The sequence below is a fragment of the Triticum urartu genome, chromosome 6A, assembly GCF_056163025.1.
Source record: "Triticum urartu cultivar PI428250 chromosome 6A, HENAU_Tu73, whole genome shotgun sequence".
In the NCBI taxonomy this organism is placed as follows: Eukaryota; Viridiplantae; Streptophyta; class Magnoliopsida; order Poales; family Poaceae; genus Triticum; species Triticum urartu.
In genome coordinates this window covers 151,150,261-151,170,245 of record NC_141878.1, presented here as the reverse complement: position 1 = coordinate 151,170,245, position 19,985 = coordinate 151,150,261, and the positions used below count along the sequence as shown (strand labels likewise).

General features: G+C 49.0%; 2 pseudogenes; both read right to left on the bottom strand.

Moving 5' to 3' along the window:
* Positions 1-1,619: 1,619 nt before the first annotated feature.
* Positions 1,620-14,754, bottom strand: LOC125516663 (uncharacterized; annotated as a pseudogene).
* Positions 14,755-18,056: 3,302 nt separating this feature from the next.
* On the bottom strand, positions 18,057-19,765 carry LOC125515844 (1-aminocyclopropane-1-carboxylate oxidase homolog 1 pseudogene; annotated as a pseudogene).
* Positions 19,766-19,985: the final 220 nt, after the last annotated feature.

Sequence of the window (19,985 nt, the reverse complement as noted above, 5' to 3'; positions counted from 1 at the left end):
CCGAAAGTGGAAGCGTTAGCACAACGCGGTTGATGTAGTCATACGTCTTTACGATCCGACCGATCAAGTACCGAACGTACGACACCTCCGAGTTCAGCACACGTTCAGCCTGATGACGTCCCTCGAACTCCGATCCAGCCGAGTGTTGAGGGAGAGTTTCGTCAGCACGACGGCGTGGTGACAATGTTGATGTTCTACCGACGCAGGGCTTCACCTAAGCACCGCTACAGTATTATCGAGGTGGACTATGGTGGAGGGGGCACCACACACGGCTAAGAGATCAATTATCAATTGTTGTGTCTCTAGGGTGCCCCCCTGCCCCCATATGTAAAGGAGCAAGGGGGGTGCGGCCGGCCAGGGGAGAGGGCGCACCGGAGGAGTCCTACTCCCACCGGGAGTAGGACTCCCCTCCTTTTTCCTAGTTGGATTAGGACTTGGGGGGAAGGAGGAGAGAGGGGGAAGGAAAGGGGGGGGCGCCCCCTCTTGTCCAATTCGGACTGGGGGGGGGGAGGGGCGCGCGGCTGCCCCTTGGCCGCCTCTCCTCTTCCTCCACTTGGGTCCATAAGGCCCAATAGCCTCCGGGGGGGGGGGGGGTTTCGGTAACCCCTCCGGTACTCCGGTAAAATCACTATTTCACCCGGAACACTTCCGATATCCAAACATTGGCTTCCGATATATCAATCTTCATGTCTCGACCATTTCGAGACTCCTCGTCATGTCTGTGATCACATCCAGGACTCACGAACAACCTTCGATACATCAAAACATATAAACCCATAATATAACTGTCATCGTAACGTTAAGCGTGCGGACCCTGCGGGTTCGAGAACTATGTAGACATGACCGAGACACGTCTCCGGTCAATAACCAATAGCGGAACCTGGATGCTCATATTGGCTCCTACATATTCTACGAAGATCTTTATCGGTCAGACCGCATAACAACATACGTTGTTCCCTTTGTCATCGGTATGTTACTTGCCCGAGATTCGATCGTCGGTATCTCAATACCTAGTTCAATCTCGTTACCGGTAAGTCTCTTTACTCGTTCCGTAATACATCATCCCGCAACTAACTCATTAGTTGCAATGCTTGCAAGGCTTAAGTGATGTGCATTACCGAGAGGGCCTAGAGATACTTCTCCGACAATCGGAGTGACAAATCCTAATCTCGAAATACGCCAACCCAACAAGTACCTTCGGAGACACCTGTAGAGCACCTTTATAATCATCCAGTTACGTTGTGACGTTTGGTAGCGCACAAAGTGTTCCTTCGGTAAACGGGAGTTGCATAATCTCATAGTCATAGGAACATGTATAAGTCATGAAGAAAGCAATAGCAACATACTAAACGATCATGTGCTAAGCTAACGGAATGGGTCATGTCAATCACATCATTCTCCTAATGGTGTGATCCCGTTAATCAAATTACAACCCATGTCAATGGCTAGGAAACGTAACCATCTTTGATCAACGAGCTAGTCAAGTAGAGGCATACTAGTGACACTCTGTTTGTCTATGTATTCACACATGTATTATGTTTCTGGTTAATACAATTCTAGCATGAATAATAAACATTTATCATGTTATAAGGAAATAAACAATAACTTTATTATTGCCTCTAGGGCATATTTCCTTCAGAGGGGTGGTGTGCTAGGAGGTGATGCATAATTTGAGTAAATTGCTCTACATATTCTGCCACTGTGCTCGTTTGTTTCAACCTATTAAACTGCCTTAACAGGTTCTGGAATTCCTCACGCCCAAACTGGACGCAGATCGCGGCAGCAAACCCCCCCAATCTTGATAATGCAAGTGAGCTTGGGAGGATTGGAGCCAAGTGAGAGCCCCATCTGTGAAATACATGGCGGCGCAACTGACCCAAGTGTCAGGACTAAGGGTGCAAATGCGGAAGTAAGCTTCACATTTAAGACGCCAAGCCTTCGGGTTTGTCCCGTCGAAAACAGGGAAATCGAACCGCGGCGGTGGTGGCAAACGGTGATATCCCCGGTCCCCTGAGAACGAATGCTCGCCATACGGACGGAGATCGGACGTACCAGTTGTTATGGCATATCTCTCTCAAGGTAGTTTTGGTGATTGATGACAACATGTTTGCGGACTAATCTTGTGCTTTGAATAATTCACAGATTCTCCCCTGGCACGAGACGCTTTCTTCCCCTCGGAGTGTATTTCAAGACGGTGTAGTTCTTTCGTTTCTTTCTCGGTGGACTAGTTGCATAGAGGGCACCGTACTATCAAGAGGGGGTCCGCTGGGGTATTGCATGGGTGGAATCATCACGTACACATCAGCTTCTCACCCTCTGAGCTTTTCCATTCCTTTATAGAGTTCTCTTCTCTCTTCCTTGTCTTGTCTGGGTCCAAGCGGTAGTACCGCGCAACCCAGCGGTAGTACCGCTGAGGAGCCACAAGCGGCAGTACCGCTCCACAGCGGTAGTACCGCCCTTGGCTCCACAACAGTAGTACCGCTGGGGTGCCTGGCACCTCCGCCTCGTCCTCAGCATCTTTGGAGAGTTTCTCTCTCTCTCTCTTGCGCCCCAGCGGTAGTACCGCACTTCCAGCGGTAGTACGACCGAAGGGTCACAAGCGGCAGTACCGCTCCACAGCGGTAGTACCGCCCGTGACCCCGCTGTCGTAGTACCGCTGGGCAGTCTGGCTCCTACTGCCTCGATTCGAGAGGTCTTTTTCTCATGTTGGGTTTTGCGGCACTAGCTGCGGTTGTAGAGGCGGTAGCACCGTTCCAGGAGCGGTAGTACCGCCCCTACCACCGCGGTAGTACCGTGTTTGGGTCCTTTCCCTACTAGTCCTCTCTGCGCGGCAGTGCTGCTGGCTGGCGCGGCAGTACCGCTTTCCTAGCGGTAGTACCGCCCCCTCTCAGCGGTAGTACCGCTCTGTGCGGGGCTGGTTGGTGGGGGGAAACAGTTGGTTTGTTGCCCCCACTATAAAAGGGAATCCCCTTCTTCTCTTTGACCCATCTCTTCCTCCCCCAAGCTCCATTTATTGCTCAAGCTCCATTAAATGCTCCAAGCTCCATTTTCACCCGATCTATCTCTCTAGCCAATCAAACTTGTTGATTTTCTCGGGAGTAGTTGAGAAGGCCCCGATCTACACTTCTACCAAGGAATTTTCGATTCCCCCACTCATCCCTAGCGGATCTTGTTACTCTTGGGTGTTTGAGCACCCTAGACGGTTGAGGTCACCGCGGAGCCATAGTCCATTATGGTGAAGCTTCGTGGTTTTGTTGGGAGCCTCCGATTAAGTTGTGGAGATTTCCCCAACCTTGTTTGTAAAGGTTCGGTCGCCGCCTTCAAGGGCACCAATAGTGGAATCACGGCATCTCGCATTGTGTGAGGGCGTGAGGAGAATACGGTGGCCCTAGTGGCTTCTTGGGGAGCATTGTGCCTCCACACCGCTCTAACGGAGACGTACTTCCCCTCAAAAGGAAGGAACTTCGGTAACACATCCTCGTCTTCACCGGATCCACTCTTGGTTATTTTTTACCTTTACTTGTGCAAGCCTTGTAGTGTTACTTCTCTTGCTTGCTTGTATGCTTGTTGTTATTGCATCATATAGGTTGTTCACCTAGTTGCACATCTAGACAACCTACTTTGATGCAAAGTTTAATTTGGTAAAGAAAAGCTAAAAATTGGTAGTTGCCTGTTCACTCCCCCCTCTAGTCAACCATATCAATCCTTTCAATTGGTATCAGAGCCTCGTCTCTTTATTAAGGACTTTACCGTCCAAAGAGTATGGTTGATACCGTAGACGGTGTGGAGGAACACTCCGGTGTGAATCCTATCTCGTCTACGGGCGATGGGGGAACCTCGGTCTCTCGTGAGGAGTTCAATGTGGCCTTGGAGACATTGAAAACCTCCATGACGACCGAAGTTGAAAGCATGTTTACTAAATTTCTTGAGGGGCTTAAACTATCCACTGCACCGTTGAAAGTGGGTGACCCCGCCAACAAGGTGACGGATGCTCTCCCCGACAAGGGGGAAGCTAGTAGTGAAAAGGCTCCTTCTTCTAGTGGTAAGAATGGCACTGGCATCTTTGCCCATGTGGAACCACCACTTGTTTATGGTGGACCGGTTCGTTCCACTCATTTGAATCATGCCGGTCCTCCCCCTAAGATTGTGAAAAATGAGGACTTTGATTCTTGGGTTTACCGCTTTAAACGTCATTTAAATCATGTGAACACTATCCTTTGGAGAATCATTGAAGAAGGTTTCTATCCACATGATCCAAGCAACTTCACTCCTCGAGAAGCCGCGAACAATCAATTCAACGAGAATGCTCTCTTCATCATTCAAGATGCAATTCCACCCGAAGACCTACCTCATCTTCGTCCCTTCACCTTGGCCAAAGATGCATGGCATTGTGTTGTCTCTCTCTACCGGGGAAGCGCAAGCATTCAACGCTCCAACTATGAAGTGGTACAAGATGAGGCCGATGAGTTTGCTATGAAAGAAGATGAAGAACCTCGTGAGCTTTATCGGAGAGTAACCAAACTCGAGGTCTCACTACAAGATCACGGGAGCAAGGACACGGATGACAATTGGATCAAGCGCAAATTCCTCAAGGCAATGATGCCCTACCACAAGGCAATGTCCTCCGTCATTCGTCAAAGACCGGACTTCCACTTTGACCTAAAGCGAAGTGTTGGATGAGTTTGTGGCCATGAACATTTTGGACAAGACCGCCGACAATGCGGTGCTCCGTTCTCAACGGGCAAAGAAGCCTAACCTTGCACTGAAGCCCAAGCTCATCGTTGAAGAAGAAGAAGAGGAATAAGAGGAGAGCAACCCCGAAGATACGAAGTATGCATATCATGAACACATGGCACTTGCTTCAAGGCAATTTTGGAGCAAGAAAAACTCGAGGCCAAACTTTAGCAAAAACAACTCGAGTGGCACGAGGGGCAAGCAATGTGTAAGGACTTGCTACAATTGCGGCAACGTGAGTCATTTTGTTGCGGAATGCCCGTATGAGAAGAGGGAAGACAATGGTGGCAAGCTCATCCGAAAGGACAAGGCCAAGTCGTTCCCCAACAAGAACAACTTCACCAAGAAGACTCCTCCCAAGGCATTGGTTGTTCAAGAAGAGTATAATGAGGATGATGACGATGGCGAAGATGATAAGTCGGTTGCCATGGCCTCCGTTGCCATTGCGACGACTTCACGGGTGTCTCTCTTCGACTCACCCAATGAGAGCATCACCGCCAAGTGCCTCATGGCTAAAGCCACCAACAAGGTAACCCCCAATATCAAAACTACCATCATTAATCATCCTTCTCCGACGGATAGCATTAATGAACTTGAGGGAGATAATGTGGAGGCTAACGAGTTTGAGGCCTTTATGGGCAAACTCAAGGGAAAATCCAAGAAGCACTTTGTTGCTCTCTTGGAACAACTTGGTGAAGCCAATGACATGATCGAGGCTCACGAAGACACCATCTATAAGTTGGAAGGGCATAGTCGTAACTATGCCGATGAGATTTCGGATCTTTCCAATGCTCTTGAGGAAGAGCGTGGTCTTCGTTTGGCTCTTGAGGAGTCACACAACGTTGATCATGCTAAGTTAAAGAAAGATTATGATCATGTTCTCATTGTTTCTCGTGTGCTAAATTCCGAGAAGGCCAAACTCGGGGTTGATCTTGCTAGACTCAAATAGGAGTTTGATATACTTGACAAGGCCCACAAGGCCTTGAAGGGTATTCACGCTAGTCTCAAGGAGTCTCATGATCAACTCCAAGTGAATCTAACTAAGGAGAACGCAACTTTTCCTCATATGGTTTTAATTGATAATGCAAATGCTACTAACCTGTGTTGTGAGCATATACATCTTGTTGAGGAAAATGCTAAGTTGAAGGAGCAACTTGAGAGAGGTCTTGCGACTTGCATACAAGGCAAGAAGAACCTCAGCGATCTCTTGATCAACCAAAAGGGAGTTGTGGCCAAGGAAGGGGTTGGGTACGTGCCCGATTCCAAGAACAAGGAGAAGAATGACAAGACCAAACTACCTCCTCCTCTCATGGAAACCTTTAGGAGGGAGGGAGAGAGTGCCCCCGAGGAGAAGAAGAAGAACAATGTCACCCCTCCCAACAAAGCCGGCGATTTTAACCCTTCTTATGTGTTATGCCGTGCTAGTGATGGGCATGTTTATGCCAAATTTGTTGGTTCTCTTCATGAGTACATTGAATGGTCTATTTGGGTTCCTAAGACCCTTTTTTACTAACATCAAAGGACCCATTACAAAATGGGTACCTAAAACCAAGCATTGATCTCTTGTAGGTGTTTTCTTCCGGTGGTGGATGATGGTTGCTCGATAGCGGAGCTACAAATCATATGACCGGAAGCAAGGACTTGGTGGTGGACGTGCACAAAGTTCCATCTATGCCCACCAATGTCGAGTGGGGTGACGCCTCATCTTATAAGGTATTGGGACTTGGCAAGGTGGTCATCTCTCATGATCTCACGATTGAGAAGGTCATGCTTGTTTAGTCCCTTGCATACAATTTACTTTCCGTTCGTCAACTTGCAATCATGGGCTTTGCCACTTTCTTTGATATCGATACCGTGGCCCTCTTGTGGAGCAAGACTCTTAAAGTAGCTTTTGTTGGGCATGTTGAGAACGGTCTATATGTGATTAACTTTTCGGAGCGACCCACTAAGACCGCGACATACCTAATGGCTAAAGTTGATGTGGGATGGCTCTGACATCGCCGTTTAGCCCATGTCAATATGAGATCTTTGCAAAGTCTCCTCAAGGGGGACCATGTCCGTGGACTAACGAATGTTAGTTTTGCTAAAGATCGTGCTTGCAGTGCATGTATCGATGGAAAGCTACATGAGAAGGCTCACCCTCCCACGACTATCATTTATTCAAAGAGGCCCTTGGAGCTCCTTCACATGAATCTCTTTGGGCCCCCATCCTTCGATAGTATTGGAGGTAGGAAGTATTGCTTGGTGATTGTGGATGACTACTCAAGGTACACATGGGTGTATTTCTTCAAGAGGAAAAGCGAGACCCAACAAACCGTCATTGACTTTGCAAATGAAGCACAACGTCAACACAATGCAAAGATCTTGACAATAAGAAGTGACAACAGCACCGAGTTCAAGAACTACACCTTGGATGGATTTCTTAGTGATGAGGGAATCAAGCATCAATATTCCGCACCATACACCCCTCAACAAAACAGTGTTGCAGAGAGAAAGAACCGGACATTGATGGATGCGGCAAGGACCATGATGGCGGAGTTCAAGTCTCCGTACAACTTTTGGGCCGAAGCCATCAACACCGCATGTCATGCATCCAATCGGCTCTACCTCCGCAAGGGCTTGAACAAGACTCCATACGAGATACTCACCGGTAACAAGCCCAACCTCAAGTACTTCCGGGTATTCGGGTGTAAGTGTTTCATTCTCAAGAAAGGTGTTCGGTTGTCTAAATTTGAGGCTAGAGCTTATGAGGGCATATTTGTTGGCTATGCTACAAACTCTCATGCTTACCGTGTCCTTAATAAATCCACGAGACTTATTGAGGAGACGTGTAACGTGGAGTTTGATGAGAATAACGGCTCCCAAGTGGAGCAAAGTGGCACTTGTGATGTAGGTGATGAAATTCCTCCCCAAGCCATAAGAAGAATGGGTGTTGGCTTTATCCTACCCATTGAGGAACCCCTTGTGGCCGAAGGAGAAGGACAAAGCTCCACTCAAGTGGAGCCATCACCAACCCAAGGCCCACACGCTTCCGAAGAACAACATGAAGGCCCTCATCCTCAAGGACATGACCAAGGGCAAGATCACGCTCAAGACGATGTTGACACATCGAGTGATGCCCAAGGTCAAGTTCTCTCCTCCGAGCAAGTTCAAGAATAAGAAAAAGCCCAAGACGACGCTCAAGATGATCAAGTGACCTCTCCTCGTCTCACCCCCGAGGAGGAATTAGAGCGTCGTGCCGCCAAGGTTGCTTCCAAGCTCTCCACCAAGGATCATCTCATGACGAATGTGCTTGGAAGCTTAAGAAAGGGGGTAAGCACTTGTAGACAATTAGCAAATTATTGTGAGCATCACGCGTTTGTCTCTTGTGTGGAACCCCACAAGGTCTATGAAGCGCTAGAAGATCCGGATTGGCTCAATGCCATGCATGAAGAACTCAACAACTTCGAGCGCAACAAAGTGTGGAGATTAGTGCCAAGACCAACCGGGAATCACAATGTCATAGGAACCAAGTGGATATTTAAGAACAAGCAAGATGCCCATGGGATTATCATTCGCAACAAGGCTCGTTTGGTAGCACAAGGCTACTCCCAAGTCGAGGGTATCGACTACGGTGAAACCTTTGCTCCCATTGCTCGTCTTGAATCCATTCGCATGTTGATTGCATATGCTTCTCATCATAACTTTAAGTTACAACAAATGGATGTGAAGAGTACTTTTCTTAATGGTCCTATTAATGAATTGGTTTACGTCAAGCAACCCCCCGGGTTCGAGGATCCCTACTTTCCCGATCATGTGTATCAACTCGATAAGGCACTCTATGGCCTTAAACAAGCCCCACGTGCATGGTATGACCACCTTACCGACTTGTTACAAGACCGTGGTTTTGAAGTTGGGCTAATCGACCCCACTCTTTTTACTAAGAAGGTCAAAGGGGAGTTGTTTGTGTGCCAATTATATGTTGATGATATTATCTTTGGTTCTCCTAACAAAGCTTTCAATGAGAAATTTGCCGCTCTCATGACCTCAAAGTTCGAGATGTCCTCCATGGGAGAGTTGAAGTTCTTTCTAGGGTTCGAAGTGAAGCAAAGAAGAGAAGGAACCTTCATCAATCAATCCAAATACACTCAAGACATGCTCAAGAGATTCAAGCTAAGTGACGTCAAGCCGGCTTCCACTCCAATGCCCACCAAGTGACAACTTGACTTAGATCCCAATGGTAAAGTGGTGGATCAAAAGATATATCGTTCCATGATTGGATCCTTGCTTTATCTTTGTGCATCTAGACCGGACATCATGTTGAGTGTGGGAATTTGTGCACGGTTTCAAGCCGCACCTAAGGAAAGTCACTATGCGGCGGTCAAATGAATCTTTCGATATTTGGCTCATACCCCAAACTTTGGCTTATGGTACCCAAGAGGATCAAACTTCAAGCTTGTAGGGTACTCGGATTCCGATTGGGTGGGAGACAAAGTGGATAGGAAGTCCACTTCCGGAGGGTGCCAATTCTTGGTTGCTCTTTGGTAAGTTGGTCTTCCAAAAAGCAAAGTTGTGTGTCTCTCTCGTCCACTGAGGCGGAGTATGTTGCCGCCGGTAGTTGTTGTGCTCAACTCCTATGGATGAGGCAAACTTTAAAGGATTAAGGTGTCACTTGTGACAAAGTGCCTCTTTGGTGTGACAATGAAAGTGCCATCAAGATCTCTCTCAACCCGGTGCAACACTTCAAGACGAAGCATATTGAGATTCGGTATCACTTCATCCGGGATCACATTAGGCGAGGAGAAATCGAGCTCAACTATGTCAACACTCATGACAACCTTGCAGATATTTTCACGAAGCCCTTGGATGAAGCAAGATTTCGCGAGTTAAGGCATGAGCTAAATATCATTGATTCGAGCAATGTGGCTTGAACCCTTGCACACCCCACCACGCTCATTTTGTTGTCTAGTGTAGGTGTAGGCATGGACATAGGGGGAGTGTTGTTCTCACAATGAACTCTCCCTCCCCCCATCATGCATAAATTGATCAAGTCTTTCACTTTAGCCATTGTTGATGGTACTTGTGCTTCAAAGACGAGTTTTGGTCATGGGCCCAAGGTTAAAATCTTCGCGGCGCCATACCTGTTGACTCAAACATAGGTGGCCTCGGCCACCGCCCTCTTTTGAAGAGGTGTGTCTTGGTCGTTTTGCTGGCGTGCTCTTTTTCTTGCCGTTTTTGTCGTTCCTTCGAGCAAAAGCCTTGTTAGTTTGGCCATGGCGTGCTGGGCGGTACTACCGCTGGTGGTGCGCGGTACTACCGCTCATAAGCGGTACTACCGCCCCCTAGCACGGTACTACCACGGAGGGACGGGACCAGGGGGTTAAGTCGGGGAAGGGGGAGGTTTCTTCTCCCCCATACCCATTCACTTCGCCCCCTCTTTCCTCTTCCTCTCTCCAGCCTCCACTCGCCGCGGGAGGGCTCCGGCGGATCTCCGTCTCCGGGGCGTCCCTCTCCATTTTCTTTGGTGGAGTTGATCCCCACCCCGTTCTCTTGCCATGGATGCCGGTATTGCCCCCGTTCCTTCTTTCCTTTTGTCTCGTTTTCAGATCTTGTTTCTTAGGGGCAATGGTGGTTGCATCTCTAGATTTTTGGCTAAATCTAGGCTTGAGTTGGTTGGAGAAGGCAACTAGACTATCTCGATTAGAGTTTGGTAGGAATATTTTTGAATTTGGCAGGCCGGTAGTGCCGGATCTGACCACGGTAGTAGGAAACCGCTGTTTCTCTGCCTCGTGCTGTAGGAAACTGCTATTTCTCCGCCTCGAGCAGTACTACCGCTCTCGTTGGAGCGGTACTACCGCTTGACCTCGAGCGGTACTACCACTCTCTTTGGGGCGGTACTACCGCTTGGGGCGGTACTACCACGGGCATGTCACGGTACTACCGCTGCATGCCAAATTCCATCATATTCCTGCCTTACCTTGATCTTTTTTGTTGTGTTTGTTGGCTTATGCTCGTTCTTTCTGGTTGTTTTGCGAGTTCTTGTGTTTGGCTCCAGATGATGACCATTCCGAGCAGCAAGGTCGCCGTATCAACCCCGGGCGTTCTACATCAAAACGCTACCGCACCTCTGAGCCAGCCGGTGGTTCCTCGAGCACCCAACCGCCTCCAACAAGTGCATCTGCCAGTGTTCCTCCACCTCCTCAGCAATCGAAGCGACCCGCCAACAAGCCAAAAGGGAAAACTGTGACTGAGATGACCAACAAGGAGTTTTGGGAGAAGCGTTGCCGCAACCCCTATGCGGTGGACCAAGAACCCATTTTGGTCAACCGCCCGTTCTGGAACCGTTTTCAGTTTGCCATCTACTTTGATGTGATCAAGGCCAAGAAGAATCTGTTTGTTGATGTTTGCTCCATTGACACTGATGCTATGGAGAAGGACTCAGAGTACTTTGGCGAAGCCCTTCAGATGTGCACTCAGCTGAACATTCTCAGGATCATGCAATTCAACAAGGATTTCGATGCGGATTTGGTGGCTCAATTCTATGCTACCGTCCATCTTGAGACGGATGGCGTCAGGACTCTGACATGGATGACCAATGGCAAGCTGCTTTCCGTCAAATGGAAGGCTTTCATGGAGTTACTTGATGTGGTGGATACCGGGCTTGAGACTCCTGTCGGTTTCCGCCCTCACCGCAATGCTACGTCCACCCACAAGCAAGCCCTTTGGCCCTACTGCACTGTGAAAGTTCACCCAGTAACTGAGAAGAAGACCTATGAGCTGTCTCCATATCTGGACATTCTTCATCGCATCTTCCGTGAGACTCTCTTCCCTCGGATCGGGAATATGGATATGGTCCACTCTTACCTCGTGGACATGCTCCTTTTCTGTCAGCATGAGAAGGAAGCAAGCACTGGAGAGAGCCTGGATATTTCTCATGTCATGTGGTCTGAACTTCTCTCTGCTGTGTCTGAGCGCAAATACCCCATATATGGTCCATTCATCATGAGGCTCATTGAGCGGGCCTGGGCACAGACTTATCCCAGAGTGTTGCTAGAAACTGGAGACTTGGTTTCTCATGAGATCAAGCGTCTGAGGAAGAAGGACAATTGGACCACCCCGTCTACTGCTGCTGCCACAGGGGTTCCGTCCGCTGCTGCTGCTACTGCTGCCATGGAGACCGAGGGTGGGCAGCCACTAATGATCACGAGGAGGATATTGGCCCCTCTAGTGCTGAACCCTCATGGGCGAAGAAGCTTAAAAACAAATTGAAGAAGCTTTTCTGCATGGAGTCTCATGGTCAGTACATGACTCATGTGGCGGAGAAGCATACCAGGATGCGCCACAAGGAGCTCATGCGTCAGTTGGGAGCGACAGTTGCCAGTGATTCTGAGGGACAGATCACTGAAGAGGAGGAGTGGATTCATCAGCACTGCCCTTGGACCGACTCCGATGCCGAGCAGTTTTCGACTCACGATGAAGATGCAGAGATGTGATGTTCGAGATCTTCATCTTCCCATCATCTGGAGTCGTAGCGTCACTCTTTGCCCTTTTTGGTGTCTCACTGCCAAAGGGGGAGAGAGTGTAGGGATTTGTGTTGTTGCCGTGCTTTGAGTCGTCTTGTGGGTTCTTGTGTGTTCTCTCGGTGTTTTTATTTGGTTTGGTTTGGTGTGAGACCTAAGTTCTAGACATATGGTGTGAGACATATGCTCCCTATCGCTACCTTATTACTTATGTCTATTCAGAGTACTGTAGTTTATTATGAGATGCATGCTTGTCCTGTTTATTCTCTTCTCTCATATATCTTGTGCTTAGTATTGTTGGACTATAAAATATAGGGGGAGTGTTGATCCGAATGTGTGTGTCTTGCCATATCTAGGTGCACACATTCTGGGGGAGCCCGTCTATATTTTGTAGTTCTTAGTTTTATTCGTTTTATTTCTTCCTTGCGCAAATCCCTAGTTTTCATCAATCCACCAAAAAGGGGGAGATTGTTACGGCATATCTCTCTCAAGGTAGTTTTGGTGATTGATGACAACATGTTTGCGGACTAATCTTGTGCTTTGAATAATTCACAGATTCTCCCCTGGCACGAGACGCTTTCTTCCCCTCGGAGTGTATTTCAAGACGGTGTAGTTCTTTCGTTTCTTTCTCGGTGGACTAGTTGCGTAGAGGGCACCGTACTATCAAGAGGGGGTCCGCTGGGGTATTGCATGGGTGGAATCATCACGTACACATCAGCTTCTCACCCTCCGAGCTTTTCCATTCCTTTATAGAGTTCTCTCCTCTCTTCCTTGTCCTATTTGGGTCCAAGCGGTAGTACCGCGCAACCCAGCGGTAGTACCGCTGAGGAGCCACAAGCGGCAGTACCGCTCCACAGCGGTAATACCGCCCGTGGCTCCATAGCAGTAGTACCGCTGGGGTGCCTGACACCTCCGCCTCGTCCTCAGCATCTTTGGAGAGTTTCTCTCTCTCTCTTGCGCCCCAGCGGTAGTACCGCACTTCCAGCGGTAGTACGAGCGAAGGGTCACAAGCGGCAGTACCGCTCCACAACGGTAGTACCGCCCGTGACCCCGCTGCCGTAGTACCGCTGGACAGTCTGGCTCCTACCGCCTTGATTCGAGAGGTCTTTTTCTCGTGTCGGGTTTTGCGGCACTAGCTGCGGTTGTAGAGGCGGTAGTACCGTTCCAGGAGTGGTAGTACCGCCCCTACCACCACGGTAGTACCGCGTTTGGGTCCTTTCCCTACTAGTCCTCTCTGCGCGGCAGTACAGCTGGCCTGGCGGTAGTACCGCCCCCTCTCAGTGGTAGTACCGCTCTGTGCGGGGCTGGTTGGTGGGGGGCAACGGTTGGTTTGTTGCCCCCACTACAAAAGGGAGTCCCCTTCTTCTCTTTGACCCATCTCTTCCTCCCCAAAGCTCCATTTATTGCTCAAGCTCCATTAAATGCTCCAAGCTCCATTTTCGCCCGATCTATCTCTCTAACCAATCAAACTTGTTGATTTGCTCGGGAGTAGTTGAGAAGGCCCCGATCTACACTTCCACCAAGGGATTTTCGATTCCCCCACTCATCCCTAGCGGATCTTGTTACTCTTGGGTGTTTGAGCACGCTAGACGGTTGAGGTCACTGCGGAGCCATAGTCCATTGTGGTGAAGCTTCGTGGTTTTGTTGGGAGCCTCTGATTAAGTTGTGGAGATTGCCCCAACCTTGTTTGTAAAGGTTCGGTCGCCGCCTTCAAGGGCACCAATAGTGGAATCACGGCATCTCGCATTGTGTGAGGGCGTGAGGAGAATACGGTGGCCCTAGTGGCTTCTTGGGGAGCATTGTGCCTCCACACCACTCTAACGGAGACGTACTTCCCCTCAAAAGGAAGAAACTTCGGTAACACATCCTCGTCTTCACCAGATCCACTCTTGGTTATCTCTTACCTTTACTTGTGCAAGCCTTGTAGTGTTACTTCTCTTGCTTGCTTGTATGCTTGTTGTTATTGCATCATATAGGTTGTTCACCTAGTTGCACATCTAGACAACCTACTTTGATGCAAAGTTTAATTTGGTAAAGAAAAGCTAAAAATTGGTAGTTGCCTATTCACCCCCCCTCTAGTCAACCATATCGATCCTTTCACAAGTGGCCGGAGGCAATCATGGGGTGTGAATCTCACCCACCGATTTCCCCCGAAGATCATGTGCGACGCCGTGGCCATCGGGCCCGTGACCGCCGTCACCGCGAGCGTGTGGCTGTTCGCCTGGTCGATGAGAGACGTGCTGGCCATGTCTGGAAGCAGGGGCGGCAGGTCGGAGAGGCGGATCGGGGGCGTCGTTTCCTTCAGCAGCGCCGGATCCGGCGCCTGCGCGGCCGCTAGGCGCGGTGCCTGGATGTGTTGGCGAAGATCGGTCACCTCCGCCCGCAACTCTTCGACGGATCGCTCGATCGCCGGGCGCCATCCTTGAACCTCGAGAACCACCGGGTGGATCTCACTGATCTGGGCGGACATGCCGCTGATCGCCGCCGTCAGGTCAGCCAGAGCCTTGTTGATCTCCTCCATAGCACCTCGTCGCGTCTGGATAATAGAGGGGAAACGGCCGGCCAGATTGATGGTGGGGAGAAAAATTTGGTGGTGGATCGGGACGGCTCTGGTACCACTTGTTAGGCTCCCGCTACAATATTTCTCACACAGGATCAAGGGTACAAGAATTCCGGCCGATTTGGGGTTCGGCAGAGGAAGAAAGGGGGATCGGGAGAAGAGAGCCGCCGCCTAGCCAGTTACATCAACGCCACCCCACGCAGGAGGGGAACCGGTGATATTTAACCCTAGCGAGTGGTGTCCCAGACTTGGGCCGTCAGCCGGCTGTTGGGCTTGACTTGTCGACGGGGCCGTTCCGGCCCAGCGGGTGCAGCAGTAGTCGAGACCGCAGCGTCGGTGGTGATTGGGCCAGGGGGAACGGAGGCCGTAACAGCGTCACAATACTCGTAGTTTTGTAAGGCCCGACAATATATATAGAAAGTTCCCAACACACCATAGTGATAATGTTAATTAAGTTCAACATGAATTATATTTTCAATGTTTGCACTCCTCCAATCCAAATTAATTGACACGGCCTCTGTACAACTAGGGAGTACTAATTTCTGTTTGAGAAGCATTTTTTTTTTGTGAAAACTGATGGTTGAAGTCTAACTGCAAAGACCGGATAAGTATCCGAAACGACATGTACTCCCTCCGTTTTAAAAAGTTAGGTCATTTATTTTAGAATCAACTTTATATTAAAATTAATATAAAGTTGGATCATCTATTTTCGAACAGAGAAAGTATGATGCAACACGCCGCTTGTAATTGCGGGGTAACGAGTCCCTAATGATACTACTCTACTAATTCTAGTTTATGCAGATGGCCCGTGTCAGACAGCCTCGGATCCCACCTGCCGCAGCCGCGAGGACTGCGTGGCGCGATGCAGAGCCGCCGGCTTGACAGGCGGGCTTTGCGAGATCAAGTTCGATGGCAGTGTGGGGGACTGCGAGTGCTGCAAAATATACCACCGCCCCGCAAAGTAGCTTCTTCCCCTGGAGCGAAAAGCATGACCTGACGGACTGATGCCATTCCAAATATCTCAACGATTGTATCGGTTGATTCATGTAAGGTTTCATTGTATTCGCAAAAAAAATGTAAGGTTTCATTGAACCTTGAATAATGAGTCCACCGCTATGTGAGTTACGAGACAAACTTGATCCTGTTGGATTCGTATTTGAGATCATTGACACATTTTAAAGGATGTGTCTAGGACACATCTAGATGTGCTCTAATTATTGCACATCTAAGTGAGTGAATCAAGCATAAAGAGAAAAGAAAAAAAGAAAAAGAAAATATTCTCGCAAATCTCAATGTAAGATCAATGACATATGATTTAGATGTGCAATACTTATGGCACATTTAGATGTGCTTTAGCAAAACTGCATTTTAAAATGGTCTCAACTATTTTGGATCGTTCATAATTTTTAGTCCAAGGATAGAAAATATATGGTCCCCGTGACAATGCACGGGCACATACATGGTAATAAAAATATGACTAATCAAACGCAAGTCATTACACTTGTCGGCGGTAGCACATAATGTCAATGAGTGGGGGTTACCTTTTTACAGTGCCAACAGCCAAGGGACATGTAATTGAGTTTTTGTTCCATGTGAAAACTTAATTCTTGTCCCCGCAAAAAAAAAAGAAAACTTAATTTTTGCCTAAGAAAACATAAATTGACGCACACACCCGTAAGCATGTCAACAAGGTTACAAATTACAATGACCCGGAGCCGGAGATAACTCACAACATCGTCGCATGTGGAGGGGGAGGGGGGGGGGGTCTGAAGGTTGACGGGTTTGCATGGGGGTGCAGGACGTCGAAGAAAATTTGATGCCTCAGGAGGTTTAGAGGATGGCCAAGGATGGTGACAACGTGATGACGGACGGGGTGCTGTAGGCCGTGGGGGCGGAGAAAGCGGTCCGTCGGTGGTCGTTGACGGTTGACAACAATGATGAGCAGTAGATATGGAAAGAAGAAGAAAATTATTTGGGCTGCTCGGTTTAGATCCAATGGTTTAGGGATGGCCGATACATATTTTTTCTAGGCACATGATATGTAGGTGGTTTATACTTCTCTCTATAATGTCATTTAAAAGATATAATGTCAGAAATTCAACGCTAATCTTGAGCTCAGATGCTCCCCTTTTGAACTGTAAAATCAACTAAAATACCAAAACAATTGGCAAAAAACTGATACTTCTACACATAAAAAAATGGAAGACTCTTTTAGGTGTTTACCACTTCTTGCGCAGACGTCCAAGGAGCTTGGTAAAAAAACCGAAGCTTGAATTTTTGTTGCCGCTTTGTACATTTTGGAGCTCTGATTTTGTTCCTTTTTATCAAGCTCCTATGGTGTCATCTCAATGCGAAAATTTGCAAGAACTTATAGGAGTCTTTCATTTATTATGTTTTTTAAAATTTATTTCCTACTTTTATCAAATTCACTGTTCACACAAGTGCACAAGCACAAGAGCACCAAACGGGTTTGGTAAAACTCAGTCGATTGGGTTTAACCAAGTTTCAGTTGACTGCGTAGCCGTTGGATCTTTGCATGGGGATCGTGTTGGACTTAGCACCGTCCAACAGACCTCGCAACTTTTTATTCCTACCATTTGCAACATGTCCTCCCATCGGTTGCAACATCTGTCATTGCTGATTGTAGCATGTCATCTCACCGGACACAACACCTGCACTCATCATTTGTAGCACGTCGCACCGGTGGCAACATCCACAATCACTGCTTGCAACATGTAGGCACACCGGTTGCAATGTCCGTTATCGTTACTTGCAACAATTTCCGTCACCGTTTGCAGCATTCAGCCATGCCGCTCGTAATACCGAGTCTCTGTCGACTGAATTCTAGCCACACCCGCACTAAAACGCCGCTCTCTGTGTCGGAAATCCCAGGACAATTTTTTTTCAATAATCTATACCAATATAAAAAGACCCAAAGGGGCAGATTCAATTAATCTCGGCCATCAAATCATGTCAATCCAACGACCTAGACTGCTTGAAGAGCGCTCAACATGTTTAGCATGCATTTAATTTCATGTCAAATATAGTGCTAATCACATAATAACACACAAATAATATTCTACTTAATATCCGCATGCACTCAATATACTTTTAAATTAACGTGCATTGCACGTACACATTAACTAGTAAAATAAAAAAGAGATTTCTCTCTCCTATTTCCCGTAAAAGAAACCAATGTTCAAAGTATACATCCATAGTCTTGTTTTCCATTTTATGGACGCATGTAATGTTGTACATTGATTAGCTGTAAACCAACCTGTGGTTGAGATGGTTATGTGGACAGTGGTATCCCCAACCCATCAGGGTTCAAATCCTGGTGCTCGCATTATTCCTGGATTGATATGCCGGCTCAGTCTCTCAGAGGTGCTCATAGGGGTAGGGTGTGCGTGCGTGCGTTCATAGGGATGCGTGTATGCGCGTGTATATGAGCACTTGTGTCTGTACTGATGCTAAAAAAAAAGATTTGCAGCTAGCTGCCGTGATAACAGAATTTATGCAATCGAGTAGCCTTTGATAGATCGATATCAGATCCTGTAGTGGTCAAGCATGGAGGTGCCATCGAGAGCCTTGTCCCTGTAGTGGACGATCAACTCCTCCACTGTGACGCTCCTGTACCTTGGAGGACTCGCGGCGCCGTCGCCGACGAGGATGGGGGCGCACACCCTGGCAGCTGCAGCCGCGCCATGCGGCCGGAAGAAGCAGGCCACGGAGACTCGAGGCCCCACGCTCTTGGAGAGGACACGGTGCTCCACGCTCCTGAACCTGTCGTTGGAGAGCAGCTGAAGGAAGTCGCCGACGTTGACGGTGAACGCGCCGGGCTCGGCGGGCACGTCGACCCAGACCGGCTGCTCATCGTTCCGTTGCCGGTGGAGCACCTGGAGGCCGCCGATGCTGTCCTGGAGGAGCACCGTCAGGAAGGACGGGTCGGTGTGCCTGGACGTGCCCATGGTGAGGTGCGGCTGCGGCGACGCCGGGTAGTAGTGGCCGACGACGCTCAGCCCCTCGAGGCAGCCGGCTTCGTGCTGCTCCAGGAACCCACGGTGGAGGCCCATGGCCTCCGACAGCAGCTCGAAGAGCGTGCCGCCGAGCCTCTGCACCTCCCTCGTGAACTCCACCGCGATGCCTCTGCACGCCGCCGGGATCTCCCCGGGCGACGGCCCCGTCGGTGCCATGTCCAGGTACAGCGTGTCTCGCCAGTTGGCCGCCGGCGACCGGAACAGGTCGAAGTTGCTGTGGTACCTCACGCGGCTCTGCCCGTCCCTCGAGTAGTAGGGACGCCTTGCCTCCGCCGGCTCCTCGTTGAAGCTCCGCAGCGCAGCGAGCATCTCCGACATGACCGGCCCCGGCACGCCGTGGTTCACCACCTGGAAGAACCCCACGGTCTCCGCGGCTGCCTTCACCTCGGCCACCAGCTCGGCCCGCCTGGACGGCGCCGTCGTCACTCCAGCAAGGTCGATGACTGGGATCGCGAAGCGGTCTTCGTCGTGGGCGCGCGCCAGGGTGTCCGGCGGGTGGCGGAAGATGGCCGGGACGGTGGTGATGCCTGCGTCGATGAGTCCTTTGACGCCAGCCTTGGTGTCGTCGAAGGCCTTGAGGTCACGGAGGCGATCGCAAGCGGAGGCCATTGGAGGCTGGAGCGTGACTGCGTGAGCAAAGAGGTGAGCAGCTGCTGCCTGCTGGGGTGTACAGTGTGCTGCACCCTTGCAGTACAAGCGTATAAAACGCAGCATCCATTGTTAGGGTTGTTGGATCCGAACGACCGGCATCATGACAAGCCATTAAGGTCCAGTTCTTTTCACCCATTCCTTCATATTTTTAGGCCCCGCTTGATAGTAAAGTATTTTCTAAGCATTTTGAAAATACTGCAGTTGTTTAGATTACCATAGTTTTATTTACAATGGGTTGTTTGATTGCCCCTAGAAACTGTTGTTTCAATATTATAGTATTTGACAAACCGTAATTTTTTCTCTGTATAATAAAAAGAACACCAGGCCTGTTTTTTAAAAACAGAGCAGGCGAAAAGAAAGGACTGTTTTTTTTTTGAAACGGAGGCAAAAGATTTGGCTCATCCATTAAATAAGAGAAGAATAGAGTTTGACAGCAAGTGACCCTAAAAGAAAACCGCATGGCAATTACTCTCGTATAACAATACGTCCTAGTTTCTTAGCACC